Source organism: Xenopus laevis, chromosome 1L, assembly GCF_017654675.1.
Source record: "Xenopus laevis strain J_2021 chromosome 1L, Xenopus_laevis_v10.1, whole genome shotgun sequence".
NCBI lineage: Eukaryota > Metazoa > Chordata > Amphibia > Anura > Pipidae > Xenopus > Xenopus laevis.
This window is the reverse complement of record NC_054371.1, coordinates 48,804,253-48,831,118: the sequence shown is the minus strand read 5'-3', so window position 1 is coordinate 48,831,118 and position 26,866 is coordinate 48,804,253. Positions and strand designations below refer to the sequence as shown.

The 26,866-nt window shown below is 37.2% G+C and overlaps 1 protein-coding gene across 1 annotated transcript in view; it reads left to right on the top strand.

Annotated features, from left to right (window-relative positions):
- Positions 1-2,024: 2,024 nt before the first annotated feature.
- Positions 2,025-26,866, top strand: part of LOC108698837 (teneurin-3) — a 321,882-nt gene continuing 297,040 nt past the window's right edge. The window contains exon 1 of the mRNA XM_018230688.2: positions 2,025-2,867. The gene's annotated coding sequence lies outside the window, so the exon portion shown is untranslated. The remainder of the gene's footprint in view (positions 2,868-26,866) is intronic.

Below are 26,866 nucleotides of genomic sequence, written 5' to 3'. Positions count from 1 at the left end.
GGACATGATTACACTTTACAAGTACATTAGAGGACATTATAGACAAATAGCAGGGGAACTTTTTACCCATAAAGAGCATCATTGTACCAGAGGCCACCCCTTTAGACTAGAAGAAAATAACTTTCATTTGAAGCAACATAGGTGGTTCTTCACAGCCTTTAAGAGTGGCTTGGATGATTTCTTGGACAGACATAATATCAAAGGCTATTGTGATACTAAACTCTATAGTTAGTATAGATATGGGTATATATAATTTATGTGAAAGTATGGAGGGGTGTGTGTATGGATGCTGGGTTTTCATTTGGAGGGGTTGAACTTGATGGACTTTGTCTTTTTTCAACCCAATTTAACTATATAACTATGTAACATTTATGACATTTGCCTGAATATCCAGATTGCCAGTTTAAGCCTGATCTTGAGCCAAAACAAATCCATATCTACCACTTTGCATATACAATTTACATTAAATTCACAAGTGTTTTAACATGCATTCTGGGTGAATTTCATTTGAGTACACCTGAAACTGTGCCCACACGAAAAGCCTGTTTATTTAGGCAGGTGTGTATATATATATATATATATATATATATATATATATATATATATCTCATCATCATCATCATCATTTATTTATATAGCGCCGACAAGATACACAGTGCTTTACCTTAGTTATAACAAACAAGGAATAAATGGAGGATAACAAACAAGGGATACAGAGTACAATAAGATTAGAGGGTCCTACAAATTAGAGTTTAAAGTCAAGGTTAGGGTACAATATTTATATATAGACAAATACAAGAGTCCTCAACCCATTATCAATATATTTAAGACAGAGACATTTTGTGCATACTGCTACTAAAAAATGCCTTACCCTTTAAACAAAACAGGGATTGTTTGTCCATATATTGCAATATATTTAAGCTGGCCAACTACGTCAAAGTCATCCCATATCTGGCTAGTCCTATGCTCAATTTTATCTGATTCATTAAGAATTCTATTGCTTCATTATACATTTTACAAAGGGACAAAGTTTTACCTGCAACTCACTAGCTGCTTTCAAAGTAAAACCTCCATACTTGGCTGCCCTTTTATTAGACACCAGTGGGATCACCTGACTATAGTTGGGAAGGGTGGGAGCTACAACATGGAGCTGGTCACTGCTCCTGTATAAACTATAACAAGGGAAAGTTGTGCTCACCATTAATTTTTAAAACCATTAGGCGGGGTTGTAATGAAGCTGTGACCACAAAATACATATAGACAAATACAAGAATCCTCAATATATTGCAATATATTTAAGCTGGCCAACTACGTCAAAGTCATCCCATAACTGGAAAATTGAGCATAGGACTGGCCAGATATGGGATGACCTTGACGTAGTTGACCAGCTTTAATATATTGCAATATATGGACAAACAATCCCTGTTTTGTTTAAAGGGTAAGGCATTTTTCAGTAGCAGTATGCACAAAATGTCTCTGTCTTAAATATATTGATAATGGGTTGAGTGCAGAGGACACTTGTATTTGTCTATATATATATATATATATATATATATATATATATATATATAAATAATCATTCATCGGCATTCACCAATCTTCATGTCATTGGCCGGGTGCTTACAAATACAACCACATGCCAACGTGTTTCGGTCCACACGGGACCGTCATCAGGGCCCCGTGTGGACCGAAACGCGCTGGCATGTGGTTGTAGAAATAAAAGACTATTTTTCCATTATGAAATATGATGCTGTGAGTGCTTTATACACTTTGAGTTTATATATATAGACTTAAAAGTTTGAACATGATGGACGTTTCAACCTTTGTTCAACCTAATTTACTAAGTGTATCTATTGTGTCTGTAAGGACTGTTGAAGAGCCCAGGAGTAATAGGGGCACTGACTGATGAAGTAGTTACATAAAAAAAAAAAAGTCTCATTCCCAGAGATTAGTGAGGGTTCCCAGAATGATGTTTCTGTGGGGCCCAATATCTTCTAATGATGCAATTGCCCGTTATGCACTGGGCCCCGGCTCTGTTGTACCCGGCTAATGATGCTGCAAGTTCATTACTGATACAATCAGCAGCAGCGAGCCGACCCCTCATCAGGGCAGGAGGCTGCAGAGAGTCATTCATCAGTAAGGAGTGTTCTTCATGGATGACCCCTAAATCATTGCTGGAGTAGTAGATGCACTGATTGGACACAGCATGGGGGAGCAGCGCTACTTTGCATTAGCACAGGCAGACGAGGGGGGAGAGAGGCAAGTCGTGGGTAAATCCTGCGCACAGCGGCGGTACAAATAAAGCAGACAGGCAGCTCGGGTATTATATATATGTGTGTGTGTTTGTGTAGTGGGCGCAGAGGTTTTCCTCCCTGTCGCAGAAGGACGGATGAAAGTAGCTTTCCTGCTGGGGAGGATTATAAATATGCAGCCTGCTGCTGCTACTGGGCGCAGTGTTTAGAGGACGCTGGGCTCCCCCCTCACTCTGTGCCGGGGAGGAGCGTGCCAAGCTCCTGGGCAGAGGCAGCAGCTGCTTCACGTGTGTGCCTGGCACTGGTTTAGCCGGAGCAGCTCTCAGCCCGGACAGCGTCTCTCTCTATCTCTCCCGCCGGCCGCCTCTCCACCCCACAGCCGCGACCGCTCAGCACGAACCCAGGGAGGGATCTGATAGTGAAAGCGGAGACTGGGAGACAAAGTGCGCCGCGCTGTCATTCTTCTGTATCCGGGATAAGTGACTGCTTCCAAGGGGGGCACAAGTTGCAGCTCAGACCTCCCCTTCCACTTGTTTGTACTTGGTACGGGCTGCAGGGTGCGTGATGCTTCCCACGGTGGGATACCGAGAGAGGGAGCTACTCCGAGACACAAAGGTGAGTGTTTCTACTTTCCCAGAGTGTGGGTTGGGGAATAGCTCACTTGGCATTGGCACATCCTTCACAGGCGTGAGGCTGATTTGTGGGCAAAACGTGTTTGCTATTGGATGTCTCTAATGGGGCACAGGTGGCTGCTACGCCCCCCCTCTCTCCTTTGAACTTGGTACGGGCAGGGTGCGTGACGCTTCCCAGGTTGGGATGCCGAAAGAGGAGGTAGGTGCTCCATGTACTTCCCTGTGAGTGAGGGCTGTGGGTGCAGCTTACCCTGACACATGAATGTACGGGGGCAACTGATGGGCACAGGGTGTGTGTGTGATTATCCTTCTGATCTCCCTCACTTTATCTAGTTAGAACTTCAGCAGAGGAGGGTTGTAGGGACAGCTGCTGCCATTGATCTTTCTGACATTCCCAAATCTGAGGGGAGGACCTGTGCCTAATGACCAGAGTAATCAGTGAACACCAAGGAGGAGGGGGACCTTTATTTAGGGATATTTGTGGGGCTGTAGGCGTCTCACGTGTGAATTTAGGGCTATTTGGGGCCAGTGAGCATCTCAGCTGTGTTCTGTGGGCCTAAGGGTTTATCTTCTGTGTATTTTGGGGCTGGGGCACTTCCATTCATAAAAAAGGAGCCCACACATCAATTCAAAAACATTGTAACAATTCTGAATACACACATTTGCTAATAAATGTTCATGGTCTTTCTTTGTAAACCACTAACCCCACTGGCAAACAATAGTCCGGCTTCCGTACTCTGCCGCAATTCGCGCCTGAAATTACGTGACTCCCTGCTGAAATGGCCATTCGCCCATTCCTGATCTGTAAATCCCCCCCCCCCAAATGTTTTATGAAACTTCTGCTGGTTTTAATACCCCACTTATGAGATCAGGCTTTCCCAACCTGCATTCCTAAAAACAAAAAGACTATTGTAGAAATACAGTTCTTAGCTTTGCCATTTAAGGGCTGCAGGGAGTCGTAGTCGGAGGGCAACCAGGGAGATGAAGTTTGGTCAGTCTTGGTTAACGAGTGCCTAATCTCTGTGCACACACCTGTGCCTCTGTAGTGGGGAAGAGGTTAAAGCAGCAGCTGACTGGTCTCCTAGTCAATAGAAGGCTGCAAGGAATGAATGTCAGCGTGTGATCATCCCGACCTTAACCCTGCTGGGAAGAGATGTGTCAATATCACCACCAGCTGCTGGGTTCTTGCCAGAAAGTTCATTTTTTTTATATGTAGGACAAGGGGGATTTTATTGTGCATTCAGCCCTGACATCGCTGCTTGATTTCTGTTAATTGCAGCAAAACAGCGGTGATTTAAAAAGAAGCCCTCTTTCCCTCCTCTCAGGGCTGGTGGGATTGCTGGGGAGGGCGAGGTTGCATGGTGCTTGTTTTTGTTTAGACGGGGACAAGGAAATGAATCAGTCGCTTCCAATCACATGCAGAGTTAATAAACCCAACTTAACCTTCCATGATCATTACAAATCTGATACACATGAGTACAGCATGAGGCAGTGAGGAGGGCCGGCACTGTTTCGCTGGTTACAAGGTTTCCTCTCTCCTGAAAACAAAAGAGGAGGCTTTGTGTAGATTTTTGGGGGGTACATTTGCAGGTGTTCTTAGAACGGGTGATTGCTGGGGTAGGCTCTGGGAGTCATGTACCTTCCAAGGTAGTTATATTGACTTGGCATAATGTTATTGTTGTGGGGGTATTTAGAAACACAGAATCCTTGGTATTTATCATGAATAAGTCATTTATTTTCAGACTTATTTCATCAATTAAGAACAGGAAGAGAAGGATCTTACCTCTGCCCCCATTTCCGTAGCGTCTTAGGCAAACCGCTTTTTTCTTTTTTTGCTGGATTATTCCCAGTCGCTTGATTTAGGCGTAGACACCCTGTTTGTGAAAGATGTGATGAAAAGGGAGAAAAAGTAACCTGTAACAGTGTGACCATTTTGTAGCCATTTTTTTTTTTCTACGGGTTCTGTGGTTGAGCTTCTGTTCTGACTTGCATTTGAAGCATATGCCAGTGATTTGGAAGCAGTGAAAGAATTCAGTGGGTGGTCTTTCATTCTTGGCATTGGGAATATAGTTCTGCTTGTTCCTGGTATTTCTGCATTTAGGCTCAATTCAAAAGACAGTCTTGATAAGTTTATTTTGAAGTACTCGCACAGTTCAGCAGCACTTCTTTCCGTGCTGCCTCCTGCACAACTTTGCTTTCTTCCACTCGCTCAGCAACGTAGTATTGCAAAGAGATTCCACAATAGCAAAGCTAAAAGCATGCAAGGGCAATTTCTCTTCCCTCGTTTTGCTAGTGATAAAGATGTACGCCAGGCAGTTGGAGGATTTCCTCATGCCTTGTTTTAATTGCTCACTTGAACGCTCAAGGAGAATATATGTTAATAGCATGGAGCTGTGATTGAGCTATGATGCTTTAAAGGGACATTTTATTAAAATGATTCAAGCGATTCTGCCTGTAGTCTGCCTTTTGACTTGCATAAGATGAATATTGACTCAGGGATGCTCTTACAACCTCCAGCAGATTGGATTGAATGATGATCCCTACTCTCTGCTTGAAAACTGATTTCTGCCTTACTCGTTCCATAAATAATGGTAGCATTACAGAAACAGAAAGAGACTCTTTTATATTACATGCTGAGCTTTCTTTTAATAAATTTAGCTTTAATAATAATTCTCTCCTAAAATGCCCGCTGGTGTATTGCTTTGTGCTGTGCTGTAGCCTAGGGTTTTTTTAGGTTTGAGTGACAATCCAGTTGGTCGTAGATATATAGCAGGAATAACTCCCAAATGGAACTGCAGGTAGGGTGCAGAGCAATTATGCGGAGCGTATGGTAGGCCTTGATCTTTCCAATGCATATAACGTATTTTAGGTGTTATTTACAAGCACGCACAGTTCCTGATAATGAAATGCTTCAGCCACAGTGTGTTTGTGTTAGAAACATTTATTTTAAATACCCCGGGTTTGGAGTAATGACAGAACGATTGGGATAACTGCTCATGAAAACATTTTTCTGTTCTTAAATATAATGCTAAGGGAGAACCAAAGTCTATAATCACTTATTTAGCAAGTTTCAGTGAGTGCTTTTGTTAAACCCCGCTAAGCTACCATAATTATGTAGAACAGCAATAACATTGAAGGTAAACTGGGAATCTTTACAGTATAAGTTGTAAATTAACCTTCTCCATTTGAAAAGAAGTTAGATGGAATTGATTCACCCATGCAAAGCACTGCTAAGCATCAATCAGTACTTTTAATGTGGTGTCATTTTAATGCACTGTATATTTATACAGAAACAAGTATAGTGGTATTGTAAGAATATTGCCCCTTGGTCGAGCTTGCAAACCATTTATAGGTGCCACGAGCAGAGTTTAGTAAACTTTAGAATCATAGTTCTTCTTCTTCTTGGGGTGGCAGTTGGGGATTGATGGAAGTTCTTTGTCAAAGAAAAATTTTTTGTGTAAGAGCAACACCTGACTTAATTACATGGTAGAATAGAAAACAGTTGTACTTATTTGATGTTTTTATTTTACCTGTAGTAAAGTGTAATTCTAACCACCACGAGTATAAGATTACTTCCCATTAGTCTTCCTAAAGGTCTAATAGTGCTTTTGTGGTGAGCTATGATCCTTTGTTGAGTCTTGCTCTGGGCAGTGACATGTTTGCCTCCAGAAATCATTTATATATCCTCCTTTAACTTCTTAAATGCCAGTGAGAATAAATGGGAATTGGTGGTAGATGTTAAAGAAGGTATATTTGTCTGTAAAATAGCAATTATTGTTGAGGAGCATACTTAGATGTACAATTCCTGATCCAACAGTCTTTAGTTGAATGTAAAGCGCTGACATTTTGGATGACACATAAGCGATGTAATTTGCGCTTTAGGAATATTTTGCTTAAAAACATATTTTCTGGGTTTCCGAGCTGATTAATTGACGTGTCTTATAAAGTCTGATTTATTCCATACTTTTTTCTTAGCAGGCGTTATGAAGCTCTCCTTGCAATTGAGATTAATGTTCCAGAGCACAGAAGTGGTTTGGAGGGTTGCATACATTTTCAGTGCCATTGTAATCAATTTTAGATACAAGTATTCCACAATGGATCGGTCTGCATCCAAACCTGCCTTATTATGGCGAATTAACTCGCTTGGTGATTGATAGAAATATTTCTCCTTGTCGAGGAGCCATTTGTTTCAAACAAGTGTTATGGCTTCTCAGAATCTCGGTGTTGAATCTCAAGACCCTAATTGCATTTATTAGAGGGCTTGATTTGTCACACACCGGAAAATGCTGAAAACTGCATTGTTTAATTTCCCTCTTTACTCTGAAACTGTTAAGATGTATTAGTTGTGATTAGAGCATGGATGTTTGGGAAAAAAAGGCAACATCACACAGACACAAGCACACCAACATGTAGTTAATTGCTATTAACATATTCATTTTATACCGAAGAGGAAAAATAATTATAGAAGTATTCAGTCTCTTTACAAAACATTCATTAATAAAACCATCTCTGGCCAGCATTTTAACTTTCCTTGAGACCTAACATTTTAATGATACATTTATCATTTCAGCATAGATTATGTTTTTATCAAGATACTGAAAAGTTATTTCATTCCCTTGCATAGGTAGACCTAATCAGTTCTTCTTCCTACTGCTTTAAAGACTGCACATCTCTTTTGTGGACAAAAATAAAAATGTCATTTGTAAACACTGACATTCAGTTCATGCTCTTACCTACCACATCTCTTTTGTAATCTTTGCAATGTCACAAATGATTAAACCCCAAGTTACAATATTGTGATGTTGTCCACCATGTAGGGTTGCATGCTTGTAGCTCAGGAAATTGTTCATTATTAAATAGCTTATGTGCTCAGTGTAAATCATTTCTAGAAAGCTGCTAAATGTGAGTTATTATAGAAGCCACCTTAGCTGTGTACATTAGGAGAAATAAACTGTAAAGGAAAATAAAGGGAATTAATGCACAGCTATTTTGCAGAGCAGGCATGCACAACCATTTTCATATTAAAGCATCTCTGGGTTGATTTCATTTCTTGTTTTATCTTGTATGAAAGAAAAGTGGGAGACATCTCAGAGTTGCCTCCATTTTTATATACTGTAGCTAGTTAATATATTGTAATACCCCCCGACTTACTTTTTTTTTTTTTTTAATGACAAGGATATACTATCTACTGATTTTATTGCTAAAGCAGGCTGATTGGTATTAGTTACTACAGGTATTGGGTCAAATATTTAATGTTCAGCCTGTGGTTTTTCAAGTAAGGGGCCTTGCCATAATGTAGAGCTCCATGCCTTAAGGCTAGCAAAACATTTAAATATATAAAAAAAAATATGTCCGCATCAAGTACAAGATACTTTCTTATTGTTATTACAGAAGACAAGAAAATCAATGAAACATGAATACTTATATGTTTAAATAAGACTCTATGGAAAATGGTATTGTGATGCTTCAGAATTTCTGCATAATTGATCCCATATCTGTACTTGAGTATGTTGCTTATATCATGTTGATATTGCAGCAGGATCAGTGGCGATGTACAAGTTGAATGTATAGGGGTAGTAGATAGGGCTGTGCATATGTGTGCGTGTTTGTTACCTAACTGCAAAGCTCCCACTTAGCAATATACAAACACTGTAATGGCAACCAGTACATCCCAGGCTTATCAGTCTGCATTTCTGCAAGCTAGCCGTAATCAAATCTGTGTCTGTTGATGTCATTGATGCTGTGTTGTCTAAAGATTGTGTGCAATTTAAATACACCCAATCTGTGCTGTGTTTGCGAATGTTCCTGAAAAATATGCCCTAGTACCAGTGTGTGGTGTGTGGGAAGCAGACTAATGGAGCTCTGTTATTTAATTTCTATTGTGCCATACACACTTACAAAGCCAGGCTGGGGGGAGGCAAAGTATAATAAAATAAAAGATAATTTGACCCTGGAAACCCCTTCTGTGTAAAATGTCTCTAGGTGTTTGTAGGACACATGCAGAAAAGATGAACGGTGACGAGGTTCCTGTTGTGTGTTCATTTTTAGCAACCATTTTGTAAGGTGAGACATCCTTACAATTAAATATATTTTATATCTGTATTTATAAAGGTGTAGGACCTGTTATACAGACTGCTTGGGACTTGGGGTTTTCCGGATAACAAATCTTTCCATAATTTAGATCTTCATACCTTAAGTCTACTAAAAAAAAATCATGTAAATAAACTCAATAGGCTAGTTGTGCTTCCAATACGGATTCATTATATTTTAGTTTGGCTCAAATACAAGGTACGGATTTATTACTATGAAGAAAAAGGAAATCATTTTTAAAAATTTGGATTATTTTGATAAAATGAAGTCTATGGGAGAAGGCCTTTCCGTAATTCAGAGTTTTCTGGATAATGGGTTTCCGGATCATGGATCCCATAACTGTATTCTAAAGTGAAGAAATCAGTGTTGTGTGTATATAACCATGGCTGGGCAATAATGAAGAATACATATACAATACATGGTAACATATTTATGGAATTAAAAACTCAAAATTCACCAAAACCTACTCTAACAACATTTACCAGTGAATGTTGGAAAGAATTATGAGCAATATGTCTTGAGTTGAGCTGCAGCCCTTATTGTGGGATGACTGGTGTTTACATCTACTACTGTATAACCACACTCCGTATGACTTCTATTCATCAAATTAGGGTTGGGCATAAATCTTGGATCAAGTATTTACGTGCTTTTCAGACACTGGGAAATCAGACCAAAGGTAGGATATGTTCCTAAACATTTTTTTTAGGTTACATAGCCCTTCTACCTAACATGCCCAGCATTGCTCCATTTCTTGTATAGACAGGCTCATAGTGTTCTGATGCTGAATACCAAGTCCCAGTTGGACTGCCCTTTCAGGGAACAATGAAATGTCATATTCGCTTTGGCTTTTTGTTTCCGTAATGACAATGTATTTGAAGTCTAAACTTGTTCTAGGTTAAAAATTAAAAGTTTCCCTTTGTACTGGTATTTTGAACAAACTTTTGCCCACTAATGTTTTCCGGGAGCTTTTCCATAAACCGTGCCACCAATTTTTATTAGCGCAATGAAAATACTTGGCTAAACATTTGAAAATGAAGATATGTGGGTCATCTAATTGGTTGCAAAGTGAAAAGGTAAATGTAATATATTAGAATTATGCCTTGGAAGCCATGTTGTGTAGGGCAATTTGAGGGATACTAAACGTAATAATTATTCGCTATTGAATGGAAATATAGAAATGCATTCATGCTTCTATGGCTGATTTTGAAAATTTGGTAGACCACAAAACCACAATTTTCCAGCAGACACCCATTTCTGTAGAGCCATAAGGAACCATTCCCATAACTCACTGCATGTCTCATACCAAATATATGAAATTACTGCAATCTTAAATTAAATATTGTAAAATCAACACATTCTATCTTACTCTTAGAGTTGTATTTCATCTGTGCTAGCAGATCATTTTAATCTTTTTTTTTTATTTGTTTTTTTTACATTACTACATATTCACTGGCAGCTTCCGTACAATGTTACTCTCCCTCATCATGAGCGGAGCATGACTAATAGGCAGTACCAGAATGCTTTTCTAGTGGCTGTTGCAATAGCATAATTTATTTATATGACGGTGCTTTATGGAGTCCTACACAGTGATAAACAATACAGAGAGCTTCTAAGTGCAAGGTCAGAAACTTTGTTGCCTTAATGACTGTTCCTTTAAAGCACAAGAGACAGTCTTTTATGAAATGTCAATATGATAAGTTCACAACCCAGTTCCCCTTGAACTAGACCCCAAAAATATTAAGTTAAGAAACAATTGTTGGAGATTCTTTAAAGCGAATGTCGCTTGTTAAGAGTAAAGATTCCAAATTGCTATACATTGAGCATTTGCAGTTTTTTCATTGCAAAAATGCACCCTTAGAAAATATATTTTTTTGGTTACTGAAGAGGCTAAATTGAGGTATGTTTTCAATCTATGTAATTACAGTATGTGCTGTTACATTAACAGACTCTTTAAAGATGCAAAAATACTTCCTTTTACTCCATCAGAATTTTACAAGTACAAGGTTTATGAAAGTAACGTTGGTTCATAATGCAGTCTTATTTTGTTGAAAAAGAGCTAAGAGTTGCTCTCTGTGGAATGGCTTCATGCGGTTTAAGTTTGGTGGCTATTACTCTGACTCCCATTGGCAACACACTTCAGTAGTTATCATTGGTTTAAGTAGATGGGGTCATAAATGCAAGAAGGCCAAAAGAACCCTGGTATACTGTGTGTTGTTTTACTTACTAGTAACTACATACATTTCAAAACGTTCCCACATTTGGCAAATCAGTAAATGGTTTTGAGGACATAGTAAAACAATAAGTGAGAAAGTCATAGGATTTTTACATAAGTACCAACTACATGGAGGGGCACTGGGCAGGAAAGTGGCTATGTAATATTGTATGCTCCATCTATAGCCCCCTTAGAATACAACTACAGCTATTGTCCGATAACCATGAAAATAAACAGGATCCTGTAGACTGTACAGATTTTCTTTCTGCTCAGAGACTATATATATAAAAACAGGACAATGCCCAAAAAGAAGGGAACTGAAGGCTTTGACAATGTCCTCTGTGGAATGCAGCTAAAGGCTGGTAATTCACCATGAAACAGAGCTAGATGCAATCATTTTAGTCAGGTACTATAGCATAATAGGAAATTGTTTCCATGGAACAGTTGGGTATTGTGTTACTGTAGGAAATCATTTTTCTGGATCAGCTAGATACCATAGGAAAATGTCTGCATGAAAACGGCTGGATACTATAGTTAGCGTGCAAAATTTTCTCCAGGTCTCCGGCAAGTGATACCATGCTGTTTGTTCCAAAAGAACCTTCCTAGCAGAATTTGACTGCAGTAGTTACTGTAGCAGCGTCTCTACTGAACTGCAACTAGGTACATTTGTTTTCACTGAACCAATACTTAAGCAAGGCATCTTGTTACATAATTAGTTTTTCATGTGTTTTACTGGTATTAAAGTATATTATATAATACTTAAATGGGAAATATAGATATGTGCCCTTGCATTATACACTTGAAAAATAAAAAAAGATTAGATTGTAAGCTGCCCAGGACAGGAAGCAATTATCACTTGTCTTTAAAAAGTTAGCAAGCAATCTTGAATTTAGTGATGCACCAAATACAGGATTCGATTTGGGATTCGGCCAAGAACCGCATCTTAATTTGCATTTGCAAATTAGGGGAGGGAAATCGCGTGAGTTTTTGTCACAAAACAAGGAAATAAAAAATGTTGTCGCCCTTCCCAACCCTAATTTGCATATACAAATTAGGATTCGGAATCGGTTCTGTATTCGGCTAAATCTTTCGCGAAGCATTTGGAATCAAAAATAGTGGATTCGGTGCATCTCTACTTGAATTTAAATGTATTTGTGTATTTATTCATATTCTAATATTTTATTGTCTGTTCCATTATTTTATTGTTTTAATTTACAGCCCTGCATTCTCTAGTAGCACTATAGAAATACAAATATAGTAAAAGTAAACTATTGTGCTGCTTTAAAGAAAATTTCCCAAAATACAGTAACTTGCTATTACATACCAGCTGTTCCACTTATGACTGGCTGTCTTCCCAAGCTGTGCAGAAGGGCCGGCAGCACTCCGCACCTTGCACTTTAGGATACCAGCCAATCCTCATCTGGGTGGTGGGGGGAGCCAGCACCCAGATGGACCTGACAGGGAGCTGAAATATTTATTTCCCTGTATGAGGGCAAATCTGTGATTGGCTATCATCATTCTATGATTCTTTAGAGGAAGTACACATCCACCACTTGTGCACTCTATAAAGAATGCTTTCTTTTTAATTTTCCATTCTGAATTCCAAACCACATATGCACTGAAATTCCATACTGAGATTACACAAACCATTTGAATTAAATATTTGTAAAATAACGCTAATTATAAAGATCAGAAACCACAAAATTCAGGGGAGGAAACGCAGCTTGGACCATGAAAAAAAACGCATCAATTTCTGGAAAATTGGGGTTCTACTGTATCACTGAATGCATCTAAACAGGCAGCATTCGTTTTGGAAAAATCTTTACAATCCGCTAGATATTCCAACGCTACAAAGAATAACTTCTACATACACCATAGCATTGTAGTCACTGCAAAATAATTAGCACCGTACAAAATTGTCCACATTTAAACCAGTAGATATCATAGGCTTGTAGTTTCACACACACACACAGCAGGTACAGTACTTAGATCTGATTTAACAGTAGGTGGTGAAATACTAAATTCTGGGATCAAATCTCAGTAGGTCTTTTAATAATATCTCTTTATACAGATAAACAACATTAACCAGCCCCCTTATTAGAGCCATCCTATGAAGCAGGTCATAAAGACTGGTGTCTGGTGCTGCCAAATGATAAGACGTAGAAAGGCACACTTAGAAAACCACAGCTAATTGGACTTAAAATTCACTCGTTTTTCATTTAGATGCTTCATTGTTTTGCTTGTTCATTGTTTCAATTTATGTGCATCATTATACGACCATGTCTTTATTTGAGCAGTACATTTTGGTAATGAAGGAGGGACCATAAGATAGAGAGACATGAACTAGTAAATATGATGCTGTTGGTTTAAACGTTCAGTTTGCTTTGTCTGCGTCGGTTAACTGACAAACTGTGTAATTTACTTGGGTTTTTGCAAGAATTCTATCTTTGTCTGTCTATTAAAAAATGCTTCAGTAACTCAATGCTGACAATCTGAATATTCTGGCAAATGCCAGAGTGGCTGCTATAAACTGCCTTTCATTGGCAATTTTAAGGGGCCTATGGGGGCTGTTTAGGCTTCAATGGAAATGCCAGCCAAGATTTTGAATCTCGGTTCAGACATGCTTGAGTTCACTCATATGGGTTAAAATGTCACCATGTTAAGTGCTGTCTTTTGTAGTGTAAATATCCATCACTGTGTAGGTGTGTGCATGCCAGTATAGGACAGAAAAGCCTCTATAATAATGATACAATCTGTTACTGTAACTGTTATGCATGCTTATCAATCCAGAATGCTAGCTAGGAAGATGGTTGAAGTGCACAGGTAGAGAATTATATGTAATAAACCAGCTTCCCATTGTATTTTGAATAGAGACTCATAATAATAATAATACATGGTTGGTCAGGTTCTTGCACCCACTATGATGAAATATGTCAAGTATTGCTGTCAATATAGATAAATGTTGGACCCTAAGTCCTAATGAAGAAATCGTCTTCTCAATGACAGTTGTTACCTCTGCCTTTTCTATTCTTAGGAGTAGTCCTTAATGCAGACTTTTTGTATTTAGATATATTAAACTTGTGTTCCTGCACTGGCATCCTGTGTTCCAAATCTGCTGTTCTCAAGCAATGAAAGTGTTAAATTTATTTTGCCTCTCCCATTTACTTGGCAGCTCTACCCCTCTTAATATTCTCTCCTGAGCATCATTTCTCACTACCCCCTGAGTACCTTTGTACTTTGCCCAGTCCATACCTTTTTAGATTCTCTTATATCCTTCGGAGCTACTTCCTTTATTTATGAAGAGCAAAGCAGTGCCGGGAGAGGAGAGAAAGCTGCCGGCTCCTCTGTGAGTCCCTACCCTGGTATGACCATTTTTAACTTTCTATGTTCCTTTTGCTTTCAAAAGGAATATTTAGCTGCATTTACTTTTGGTTATAGTTTGTCCAGGGATTTCCTTGCACAATCAATTATGTATTTGTATAGTGTTACTTTATTAACACAATTCTGAAAATGCCTTGGGAATCTAAAGTCTTTAAGTGCTGAAAGAGCCTAGCAGTGAAAAGCCTCAAAGCATTCAAGGTAAAAATGCAATGGACTCTTCTTTAGCACCAATGCAATTAACCTTCTGGGTACCAGAAAATAGTCATATTTTGGCTCATTAAAGGTTAAACTAATTGTATCAATGATTCTGAATTCATGTAGAAAGGGTTAGCTTGGGGGAAAGATGCACTGTGAATTGTTTGTCCCCCAGCAGTTGATCGTATCTGCTCTGAATAGTATCCTTCCTCTGATCTGGTAACACGTAGTAAGTAAGTTTTGATGTATTAGCATGCAAAAGGGCACCTCTAGAGATCTAGAGGTTTTATGGGAACTCGGATCATAAGGCATCGATCCTTGTACTCTGACTTTCTGACTTGAAAAGTGTAATAGCCTACACTATCCATCCTGTAAATCTTCTGTCTCTCTCTTTCTGTGGTCTCAAATGGCAGGAATATCCGAATAATAATTAAGAAGGGTGTATCTGTATTATGTTTGTTTATATGGGAAAAAAAAAAATAATAAAATATATATATATATATATATATATATATATATATATATATATATATATATATATATATATATATATATATTACACATAAGTAAATCGTATTACTTTATATGAATTCCATTTTATAATTAGTAGGCAGAGATACTATCGCTTATACAAGTCAGTCATTCTTGACCTAAATAGAAAGCATTTGAAGATTCATGATTTGAAATTGAAAAAAAAAAAGAAATCCCCTCTTGAGATTGTTGTTAAAATAATTTTTTAGACCGTGTCTGTAACAGCTTAGTCGTCCCTGCGATGCTAAGTGACCATTATTATGAATAAGAGCTTCAGTTGAAAAAAACAGGTCATGCAGTAGGAGGATGAAATTAATCTTCATTCCCAGTCAAAAACCCATCGAAGCTTTCTTACCCTGCCCAAAATAAAATAAAAAAGTATAGAAGAAAAAAAAAAAAGCCGTGTTTAATTATCCTCACTTCAAACATGCATTTTTCACAGCTGGATGTAAGAAGCTGTTCTTAAATTCAAAGGAATAGGCATTTATTGAGCAGTCTGAATCAACATGCGGTGCTTTGCTACCCTCAAGACGCACAGGTGCCCTAGATGGGGGGTTTGTGCCCCTTACTGTGTAGTTGCCCATTAGATGTATTGATCATCCTTGCCATTTGGTTATATAGAGATTATGTACAGAACATTGTGCATTCCTCACTTATTGTCCCTATCATTAGCAGAGCCTTTCCCTTATGCTTCCTGTTTTAATCAATAGGAAACATAAGGGAATAGTTCTGTAATGTCAATAATGTTTCTACCTGTGATCTACAAGATATAAGTTGGTACCAAGCACAGGTCATTGAGGTTATGTACAGGTTGCTCACCATTGTTGTATCTCTATATACTCAGGATGTAGGATATTTGTCTTTTACCCGTTCATGCTCTGATTTTTTAAAATCTTGATGTGTTAAGCATCGTGTAATGTTTACAAGGATATTGTCATTTGTGATATCTATCTCTCTTTATCTACAGTATCTATCTCTCACTTTATCTACAGTATCTATCTCGCTGTATCTACAATATCTATCGCTCACTTTATAGTATCTATCTCTTACTTTATCTATAGTATCTATCTAATCTACAGTATCTATCTCTCTATCTCTCACTCTATAGTATCTATCTGTATGTACAGTATCTATTTCTATCTACGGTATCTATCTATCTATAGTATCTATCTCTTTATGTACAGTATCTATCTCTTTATGTACAGTATCTATCTAGATATCTATCTCTCGCTTTATAGTAACTATCTATCTTTATGTACAGTATCTATCTATTTCTATCTTTATGTACAGTATCTATCTATTTCTATCTACAGTATCTATCTATTTATCTATATATCACTCTATCTCTCACTTTATAGTATCTATCTCTCACTCTATCTATAGTATCTATCTAATCTACAGTATCTATCTCTCTATCTCTCACTCTATAGTATCTATCTGTATGTACAGTATCTATTTCTATCTACGGTATCTGTCTGTCTATCTCTTTATAGTATATATCTCTTTATGTACAGTATCTGTCTATCTATCTCTCACTTTATCTATGGTATCTATCTATCTATCTTTATGTACAGTATATATCTATCTATGGTATCTATCTCTCACTGTATCTATAGTATCTATCTCTCACTTTATAGTATTTATCTATCACTTTATAGTATCTATCTTTATGTACAGTATCTATCTATCTATCTATCTATCATATATCTATAATATTCATGAAACAAAATATTGATTAAAAATAAAGGGCACTGATTTATCATCACTGTTTGGCTCTTCTGGCACATATTGTATAGCCAACTTGACATGTGTCTATTGTTATTTTGTGGATCACCTGACTGTACTCATTTTGTACGTTGTATCACTGCAAACTTTAGTACTGTAATTGCTATCTTTCTATTTTATCTGCTTGATATGATGGTGATGAAAATTTACTAATAAAAACCAATGTTATAAAAAAAATAAATAAAGGGAATGGACCCTAAACTGGAGCAGTGATATCTATATGCTTTTGGCTGTATTAATCAGACTGATTAATAACTGATATTTCATTTTAAGTGGTATGGGTTATTATATAAGTCTTAAGGGGGATCACTGTACACTGCCCCTTAATTTGCTTCTGCTGGGTTATTAGCAGCTGTCTTATATTTTATATTTAACAATGAGACAGAACCTAATTTTGACACAGCCTCAGGAAATCTTTGGAAATGTCCCAGGTTTGTAAGACTGACCATCTGCTCGGATTTATTTTAGTTTTCCTATGACCACAAAGCAAGGCTCAGTCAGTCTCAAGTTATCGTTAATGAAAAAGGATTGATTGAAACACAATAAAACTATAATGATCCCAATCATTTGGCATGTCCTGTATGGAAGAATGGAATTCAGTTGCCATTTTACAGCAAGTCTCATGTGACACCCTTGCTCAATGTCTGTGGAAATTATTTTCATTGTTGGCATACAATATATTTTTTTTTTTTTGTCATTTATTAGTGATGGAGTATCATGTAAACTGCAGAAAATGGGCACAGATGTTTATGCCTGACTGAATACAGTGCTACCTGTGTGGGTTGTGCTGCATCCAGAGGGACTGATAGGTGGATTGTATGTGGGCATCCCCTTGAACGCTCCCTCCACTGTGGAGACTAATACCCATTTTCTATCCTGTTGATAAGCCCTCCTTGCATTCTTGTGTTTTGTAAATGAGGCCTTTTAAATCACCAAGGTTAGAAACCATATATTTAATTATTTCATTAGCTGCCTATGTCCACACAATTGTATTGCCATCTTGTTGCATGAAGACGTTTCGGCAAAATATTCCAATTACCATTTCAGTTAAAGCATATGTTTTGAGAATGGTATTGACAGCTTTCTATTTAACTTTCTATTAATGTTTTAATAAATATGAAACCTATACTGGTATGGGATCTGTTATCCAGGATGCTCGGGACCTGGGGTTTTCCAGATAACTGATCTTTCTGTAATTTGGGTCTTTATAACTTAAAGGGGTGGTTCCTTTAAGTTTACTTTTAGTATGTTATAGAATGGCCAAATCTAAGCAACTTTTCAATTGGTTTTCATTATTGATTTTTTTTTTTAGTTTTTGAATTTTTGCATTCTTCCTTTGACTCTTTCTAGCTTTCAAATGGGGTCACTGACTCCATCTAAAAAAATGCTCTGTAAGACTACAAATTAATTGTTATTGCTGCTGTGTGCTACTCATCTTTCTATTCAGGCCCTGTCATATTCCAGTCTCTTAATCACATCAATGCATGGTTACTAGGGTAATTTGGACCCTAGCAACCAGATTAAACTGCAAACTGGAGAGCCAAATAATTTAAAAACCACAAATAATAAAAGATGAAAACCAGTTGCAAATTGTCTCAGTCAGAATATCACTCTCTACTTCATAGTAAAAGTTAATTTAAAGATGAACAACATTCCCTTTAAGTCTACTAGAAAATCATGTAAACATTAAATAATCCCAATAGGCTGCTTTTGCTTCCAATAAGGATTAATTATATATTCATTTGGATCAAGTACAAGGTAATGTTTTATTATTACAGCGAAAAATTAAATAAGTTTTAAAAAGTTATTTGATTATAATGGAGTGTATGGGAGATGGCCTTTCTTGAATTCAGAACTTTCTAGAAAACGGGTTTCCAGAAAATGGATTCCATGTGGATGTGATCCATTATGCTGAAATTTATGCTGTTATCCAGAAAGCTCTGAATTACAGGATGGCCATGTCCCATTAACTAATTTTTAGAAGTAATTTCCTTTTTTTTCTGTAATAATTAAACAGTACTTTGTACTTGAGCCCAACTAAGTTATAATTACAGGCAAAACAATTGTATTGAGTTTATTTAATGTTAAAAAGATTTTTCATAGACAAAGGGGCACCTTTATAAAAGGTCAAATTTTTCTGGTTGGGTTTTTTGCTTCAAAAAAGCGCACCTTTTTGTTTGGGACCAGTGCAACAAATTGGAAAATACTCCAGCTAAAACTTGTCGAAGTCTTGTATAAGCTAATGGCAGATGTCACTTTAAAATTGAAAGATGTTTCTTGCCTTCATGATCTTCCAGGATTTGGGGCATTTTGACGTTGGTTTTTGTCTAACAATCTGAAAAAGTCGCGCATTTTCAAGCGACAATTTGAACAAGTTGCGCAATTCAAATTGTCGCATGATTTTGTTGCGAGTTTTCCCACACGTTATTTTTCATTCAGGTTTTTTAGTAAAATAAGGCCATTCGTGGTTGGGAGTTTGGGGTAGTTTTAGTTTTTGTTTTTTTTTATTCAAAATGAAAATGAGTTTAAATAAATACCCCCTACTTTTTAATTATTAAGCTCTAAACTGAGATTTTGCTAAATGTGCCCCTTAATGTATTTAGATCCAAATGACAGCATACTGGATTACAGGTCCCACACCAGCATCGTACTGGCTGGCCTTAGTTGTTGTAACTGCTGCCTACAAGACCAAGAATTACATCTCTGTCATGCAGTGTGGTTTTATTGAAGAGCCATCGTGTACATGATTACATTTCACATTTACTCAAGATTACTTTCTTTCTTTTTTTTTTTGCTTACATGAAAAGTCCACAGAAGACATGCTAATATATACATGGCTGCATGAAGAGTCAGTCTATTAAGCAGTGAAAGGGCCGGCAGTAGTCATTGTCAAGAAACAGGCACAGAATGCAGTGTATTGAATTGTGTCAGCTGGGTGAGGTTTTATAATAGACTGGTGCCATGCAAAAGTTTACCCATGAGATCAATAATGACTTTTAAATTAATGACTTTAAAAAATGTCCTTCTTACACATGCCAAATAAGGTGATCCCTGCATCAATAATTCTTGCTTGTGTCTTTGCCCTCACTTCTCCTTCAATGTGCTGTTCTGTTTTTTTTTTTTTCTGATGGTGAAAAGCATTGATGTCTTCTCCATGAGAAAACAGTCAATAGAATGTGCAGCTCAATACTATTTAAAATTACTATAACATATTGTTTTCCCAGATTGTCTATTCCGTCATGAGTCAAGTGTCAGATATCTCTACTTGTGAAATTTGGGTTTTTTCCCTTTGGCTTAATTTTTTTCCCCCTATGTTCATACAAAGTAATAATTAAAAATGGGGATGGTTTATGTTTCTTTTCACAATGTTTAAATCTTATAAAGTTTAATTGAAAAAATAATTTTATCAAGGGTAATAGAAAAAAGACAATAGTTTACTAAAATAATACATTTTTGTCATTATTGAACAGGTACGGGATCCATTATCCGTCAACCTGTCATCCAGTAAAATCCAAATGATGCGAATGCTGTCTCCCATAGACTCAATTTTAAGTAAATAATTAAAATTCTTAAATGATTTCCTTTTTTTGTGGTAATAATAAAGCCGTAACTTGTACGTTAAGTAAGATATAATTAATCCTTATTGGAGTAAAAACAATCCTATTGGTTTTATTTAGGGGCCGATTCACCAAGGGTCGAATATCGAGGGTTAATTAACCCTCGATATTCGACTGGGAATTAAAATCCTTCGACTTCGAATATCGAAGTCGAAGGATTTTAGCGCAAATAGTTCGATCGTTCGATCGAAGGAATAATCGTTCGATCGAACGATTAAATCCTTCGAATCGAACGATTCGACTGATTTTAATCCATCGATTGAAGGATTATCCTTCGACCAAAAAAACTTAGGCAAGTCTATGTGGACCTTCCTCATAGGCTAACATTGAGTTCGGTAGCTTTTAGATGGCGAACTAGGGGGTCAAAGTTTTTTCTTAAAGAGGCAGTACTTCGACTATCGAATGGTCGAATAGATGAACGAACTTTAGTTCGATGGTCGAAGTAGCCCAAAAAACACTTCGAAATTCGAAGTTTTTTTACTTCAAATCCTTCACTCGAAGTTAGTGAATTGGCCCCTTAATGTTTACATTATTTTTTTTTTTAGCAAACTTCAGCTATGTAGATACAAATTACGGAAAGATCCCTTATCCGGAATACCCCAAGTCCAAAATATTCTGGATAACAGGTCACATACCCTTATAGCTTTGTGTATCCTTTACAAAATCTACAGTATGCAAATTCTACACTGGTATACAAACTACTGTATAAAATGTATAGTTGTTGAATAATTTTGTTGGTCTGGTCTGTGTAAGGGTAATGACTGAAAAATGATAAGTTGCTTCTTAGTAAAGCCAATCACATGCTCTCCCATTTTCATGACAGTTGGCACCTAGAGGCAACTGTTTCACACTGTAATTTGTGAATGTTTAATATATGTTAAGAGTGATCAGTATGATTGTTCCCACTCATGATTAAATACCTGTAGGCTATAATCTCTTAATATATTGGTGTAAACTTGGGTGACTGTCTAGCCCTCTAGAGGTTTTCAACTACTGTGAGTTCTTGTTCAACAGCAACTGGAAGTCTGCAGGTTGTCCATGAAAGTTTTTTCTCCTGTCTAGGAGCCAATGCTTTTACAGGTGGATCTACTTTATCCTCCTGTTTAATACGGTACTTAAACACACGTTACACAGTTGTCATTTAAAAGAAACGCCTAATTTGCTGTTTTGAAAGCCTTTATCTTGATCTAAGAAAAAAAAAATGATCCACTGGGACTACTGCTGTAATTTCTAGGGAAAGTCAACCAAAAATGTATATAAATATAAGCTACATTTTTATGCCAGTACAGGTATAGGTTCTTTTATCCAGAATACTTGGAACCTGAGGTTTTTCAGGGCAAGACATTTTTTTTTTTAAATTTGGATATACACAACTTAAATCTCATAATAATTTAAACATTTAAATAAACCCATTAGGATTGTTTTGCCACCAATAGGATTCATGCAGTTTAGTTACCATTGGACTGTTTTATTATTACAGAGAAAAAGGACTCTATAGAACATGGCTCTAATGTAATATAGAGCTCTCTGGATAATTGGTTTCTATATGGGATCCCATACCTGTATATAGATATATTGCCTTAATTAATTGTATGTTGACTATAAAATATTGGTTTCTAATAATTCACTGTTGATACTTTTTAAAACTTTTACTCAAAGCGTGCATAGCATTACTTTCCTTTGATGTGCTCCTATAATCACTGAAATTACATCTCTTCAAAGAGACCAATCCAGTACCCTCCTGGTACACATTTTGCAATTAACAAATGAAATAGCTTAAATCAAACTGTGCCCTGCTTTAGCACTCTTTCTTCATCGCCTATCCATGTCCTTAACATATTCTTTCATTGGACTGGAGCTTCCTGAACATAACGTTTTGCTCATGCTTACTATTTGGCATTTGGTTGATAGCCACGTAACTTTGCTAAAGGCAAGTCAAATGTAATCAAAGTTGAAGAGTGAAAAAATATGAATACTAGATTGCAAGCAATGACAGATGGTTTCCACATAACTGAACACTGGGGGGCATTTATTATGTCCCCTTCACTTAAAGCAAATGTTACACTGGAATTACCACCATATAACGGCTGGCAGTAATTCCAGGGTTACCTGGCACCCTATATTGCACATAATCAGAACAGACTATATGGGCGCATTGATGCTTGCTGCACACTTAAGGGGGTTATTTAGACCTCAAATGAACTCTCAACTTGAATGGTTTGTAATTTAGGAAAAAACTTGAATGAAAAAACTCAAATACTCTACTTGATTGATTTGGTGGAAAAAACTCGAATTGCTTCAATTGATCGAGTTTTCGAGCAAAAACCTCTGAGAAAAACGCAAACATTATGAAGACTTTTATCATCTTCCAGTGATTCAAGGGACCTCTGCCATAGACTTCTACCTGACCTAAACAGGTATTAGATGGTGTATTTTTGGATTCAAGTTATTTTCAGGTTCAAGGTGTAATAAATCTTGAAAAATGTGAGATTTTTAATCCGAAAAAAATAATAATTTTGAACTCAAAATCTTGAATTTTTTGTGGAAAACACAACTTGAACCTTAATAGATTTGTCCCTTAATTTTGCACCTATTCTAGCATTTGTTACAAATTTCTAACATGTCGTAATGCCTTAAAAACTGACCAAAGAGTCCATTGCTGTACTTGAAAAAAACCTAGGGAAATAGTGGATGGTTAGGAGACTCTTAGGTATCTTAGGGTAAAATTCGGAGCCAATGCTGTTTTAGCTGTGCTGGACACTGCGGGAATCTGAATATGTTACTTCTATAAACAAACAAAAGATCAGCTGTATTTTTGCAACATGTAGGGGCACATTTACTTAGCTGGAGTGAATAAATAGAAGAAAAAATACTTCGAATTTCGAACTTTTTTTTGGCTACTTCGACCATTGAATTGGCTACTTCGACCTTTGACTACAACTTTGACTTCAAATCGAACGATTCGAACTAAAAATCGCTCGACTATTCGACCATTCGATAGTCCGAGTACTGTCTCTTTAAAAAAAAGTTTGACCCCCCTACTTCGCCAAGTAAAACCTACCGAACATCAATGTTAGGAAGGTCCCCATAGGCTTTCTAACAAATTTCTGGTCGATGGAAAATCGTTCGATCAATGGATTAAAATCCTTCGAATTGTTAGATTCGAAGAATTTAATTGTTCGATTGAAAGATTTTTCCTTCGATCATTCGATCGAACAAATTGCGGTAAATCCTTCGACTTCGTTATTCGAAAGTCGAAGGATTTAACTTCGACAGTCGAATATTGAGGGTTAAGTAACCCTCGATATTCGACCCTAAGTAGATGTGCCCCGTGGTATACTGTATACTTGCTTGAAAGGAAACATCTGATTGGTTACTATCGGTTGCTGTACCTGTAGGAGTATGTCATTCATCCAAAGCTTCAGCTGACCCCTTCCCAGAGCTGCTGGTTCTCTTTAGGGTGGTGGCAGATGGGGAGATTTGTTCTCTACTTTGGGCGATGAATCTCCCTGAAATGCCTTCCCGCCGACTGATACAAATCGCCAGTGGGATGGCATATGAATCGCTTCCTTGTGAGGCAACTTCAGGCAACTAGGGAAATCCGAAGCAACTCATATGCAGTCCCGCGGGTGAATTTTATTGAATTGCATTTGGGGAGATTAGTCGCCCCAAAGTAGCGAAGATTTGTCTCTGGGCGACTAATCTCCACATCTGCCACCACCCTAAAAAAAACACGGTCAGCGGTTATCTTCCTAAAGTGGCTCTGTTGCCAGATAATTATATAGTTTCAAGAAATGGGCGATGCCTTTTTAGCAAATGACAAATACATAAAGTAAAGTGCTGATCCAGAGACTGATGCAGTTTGCCATTTTGGATACAAGAGTATTGTTTTGTGTGACCCGTTTATGTTCCAACCACTTACAGTAGCTTATTTTAGATGTTCCCCAGCAATGACTCCTCTTTCATAGACACAGAGATCTGTTTCTCTAGCTGTGGTAGTTAACACAGTGGGTAACAGGTAGTGTCTTGTTCTCTGCATTGCCCTAAGCATGACAGTATGTTAGCTTTTTATTAACTACGGAAACACACCTGTTCGAAGCCCTGGTTTTTAGGATACACTTTTTCATTTGCTCGGCTTTTTGTTTATTTAGCAGTTACCTGGATACTATAAGAAAGCTTTGTTGGTTCACAGATTTGATACAAAAAGAAATGTTATTGTGACTAAAACGTGCCAAATTGTTACTGATTGCAATTGGTTGTAATAGTATAAACAAAGAATGCATTACACTGGTCAACTACAGTGTTGCAATTTAGCCTGCTACCCATTATTACACCCTTTATATATCTCCCATACAATGGATATCCTGAATCAGGTACACATGCGCAGTTTAATATTCTATCAGGCTCATGCCCGATTTCAGGACGCCTCTAAAATATAATCAAGCAAGTAAAGGGCAAAATACACTCGACTAGATTATTCTTTTATTCCACTTCTAGGTTTCACTTATTGTGAGCTTCTTTCTAGGTTAAGCTGTCTGGCTTTATGTATGAAGTCCTGGGAGGATTTCATTGCAAGCTTTTGCTTTTTGAGTTATCAGAAGTTAACATTTAAAAACAATTACCTTTAAAATGGATATCATCAGCTTGTAAAAGGACTCTGCTCTGGTTTCAGTCTGAAGTAAAGACAATGTGTGGGTCGTTTACCAATGCACCAATTTACTAATTCAAGTGCAGATGCTGCAAAATGGAGAACATGTACTGAAGCGATTCATTAAAATACAGGTATGGGACCTGTTATCCAGAATTCTGGGGTTTTCCAGATAAGGTATAAAGATCCAAAGTACAGAAAGATACAATAAGTCTACTAATCATGGAAACATTAAATAAACCCAAAAGGCTGATGTTGCCACCAATAAGGATTAATTATATCTTAAGTGGCATCAAATATAAGGTACTGGTTTTTAAAAGTACACAGAAAAAAAGAAATAATTTTTAAAAATGTGAATTATTTGGATGAAATGGTGTCTATGGGAGATGGTCTTTCAGTAATTCAGAGCTTTCTGGAAACAGGTTTCCGGATAATGGATCCCATACCTGTACATCAGTCCAAACTTCCACATGGTTTCCAAGAAGTTTATCCCACCTCTTGAGGTGAACGGATCAAACTGTGCCTATTAACGCTTGGAAACCCTGGAGTTACTTCCAGCCTGGACTTGGCAGTAGCTCCAGGTTTCCTACAGCAGATTGTGTCAGTATGTGCATCAGATTTGGCCACTAAATCTAAGGACAACATCATGTGCTCTGGAAGTAATTCAATCCCCACTATAAGTACTACCCAATTCACATAAGAACCAAATTTCGACTGCATCTGTATTAAGGAAAAAATAAAACACAGTGATTAGTGACCAACATATGACACTGCACTTTGTAAATATCCTTTTATATCACTTATAATCTTTCATATAGTCATCTAAAGGGGAGGCCCTTCCAAGCACGTGATAGCAAAAAACGTTAGTTGCATATTTGACTGCAGGCACATACTTCAGATTTGTTCCTACAGTTTGTTTCTGCTAATGATCTTTATCTTTTATCTTTTTACTTTACTTTTGGGGGTGTGTGTTTATCACTTTAGTAATATGTTTCCTCCCCTTGTTGTTAGGCCACTCAGGTATGCAAATAATAGGTAGAAACACTAAGAAAGTTGATGATTATGGCTACTATGCCTGAAGAAGAAAGGGTTCTCTACATCCGTGCATATCCGACTTTTCGTTTGTTTCTCACCAACTGATGTTGAACTACAGCCTATGGATAGTTGGTATTGCTTTGCAGAATAGAAAGGCTTCCTTGCATTGTGTGTGACATCTCAAGATCCATTATCCTGTCCATTTCAGCTTTTTAGCACAGTCAATTCTGTTTGAATAAAATACATTGAGACTTTCCTTTTCTCCTTAAGAACTAATGTAAGGCTTGCCACCTGTTCTTCTTATGGTCGACACAGAATGAGAAATAAGTACAGGTAATTTTTGATCCCAGATGGCTTTCTAGAAATGCTGCACTACACGGATGTGGCCAGGGGAAAAGAGTTCTAGTGATTTTATTGCTGGTTTGTTACCAATGAATATTGTGAAGTTATTGAATTGGAGTGTGAGGCAAAGCACAGATGAGGAATAA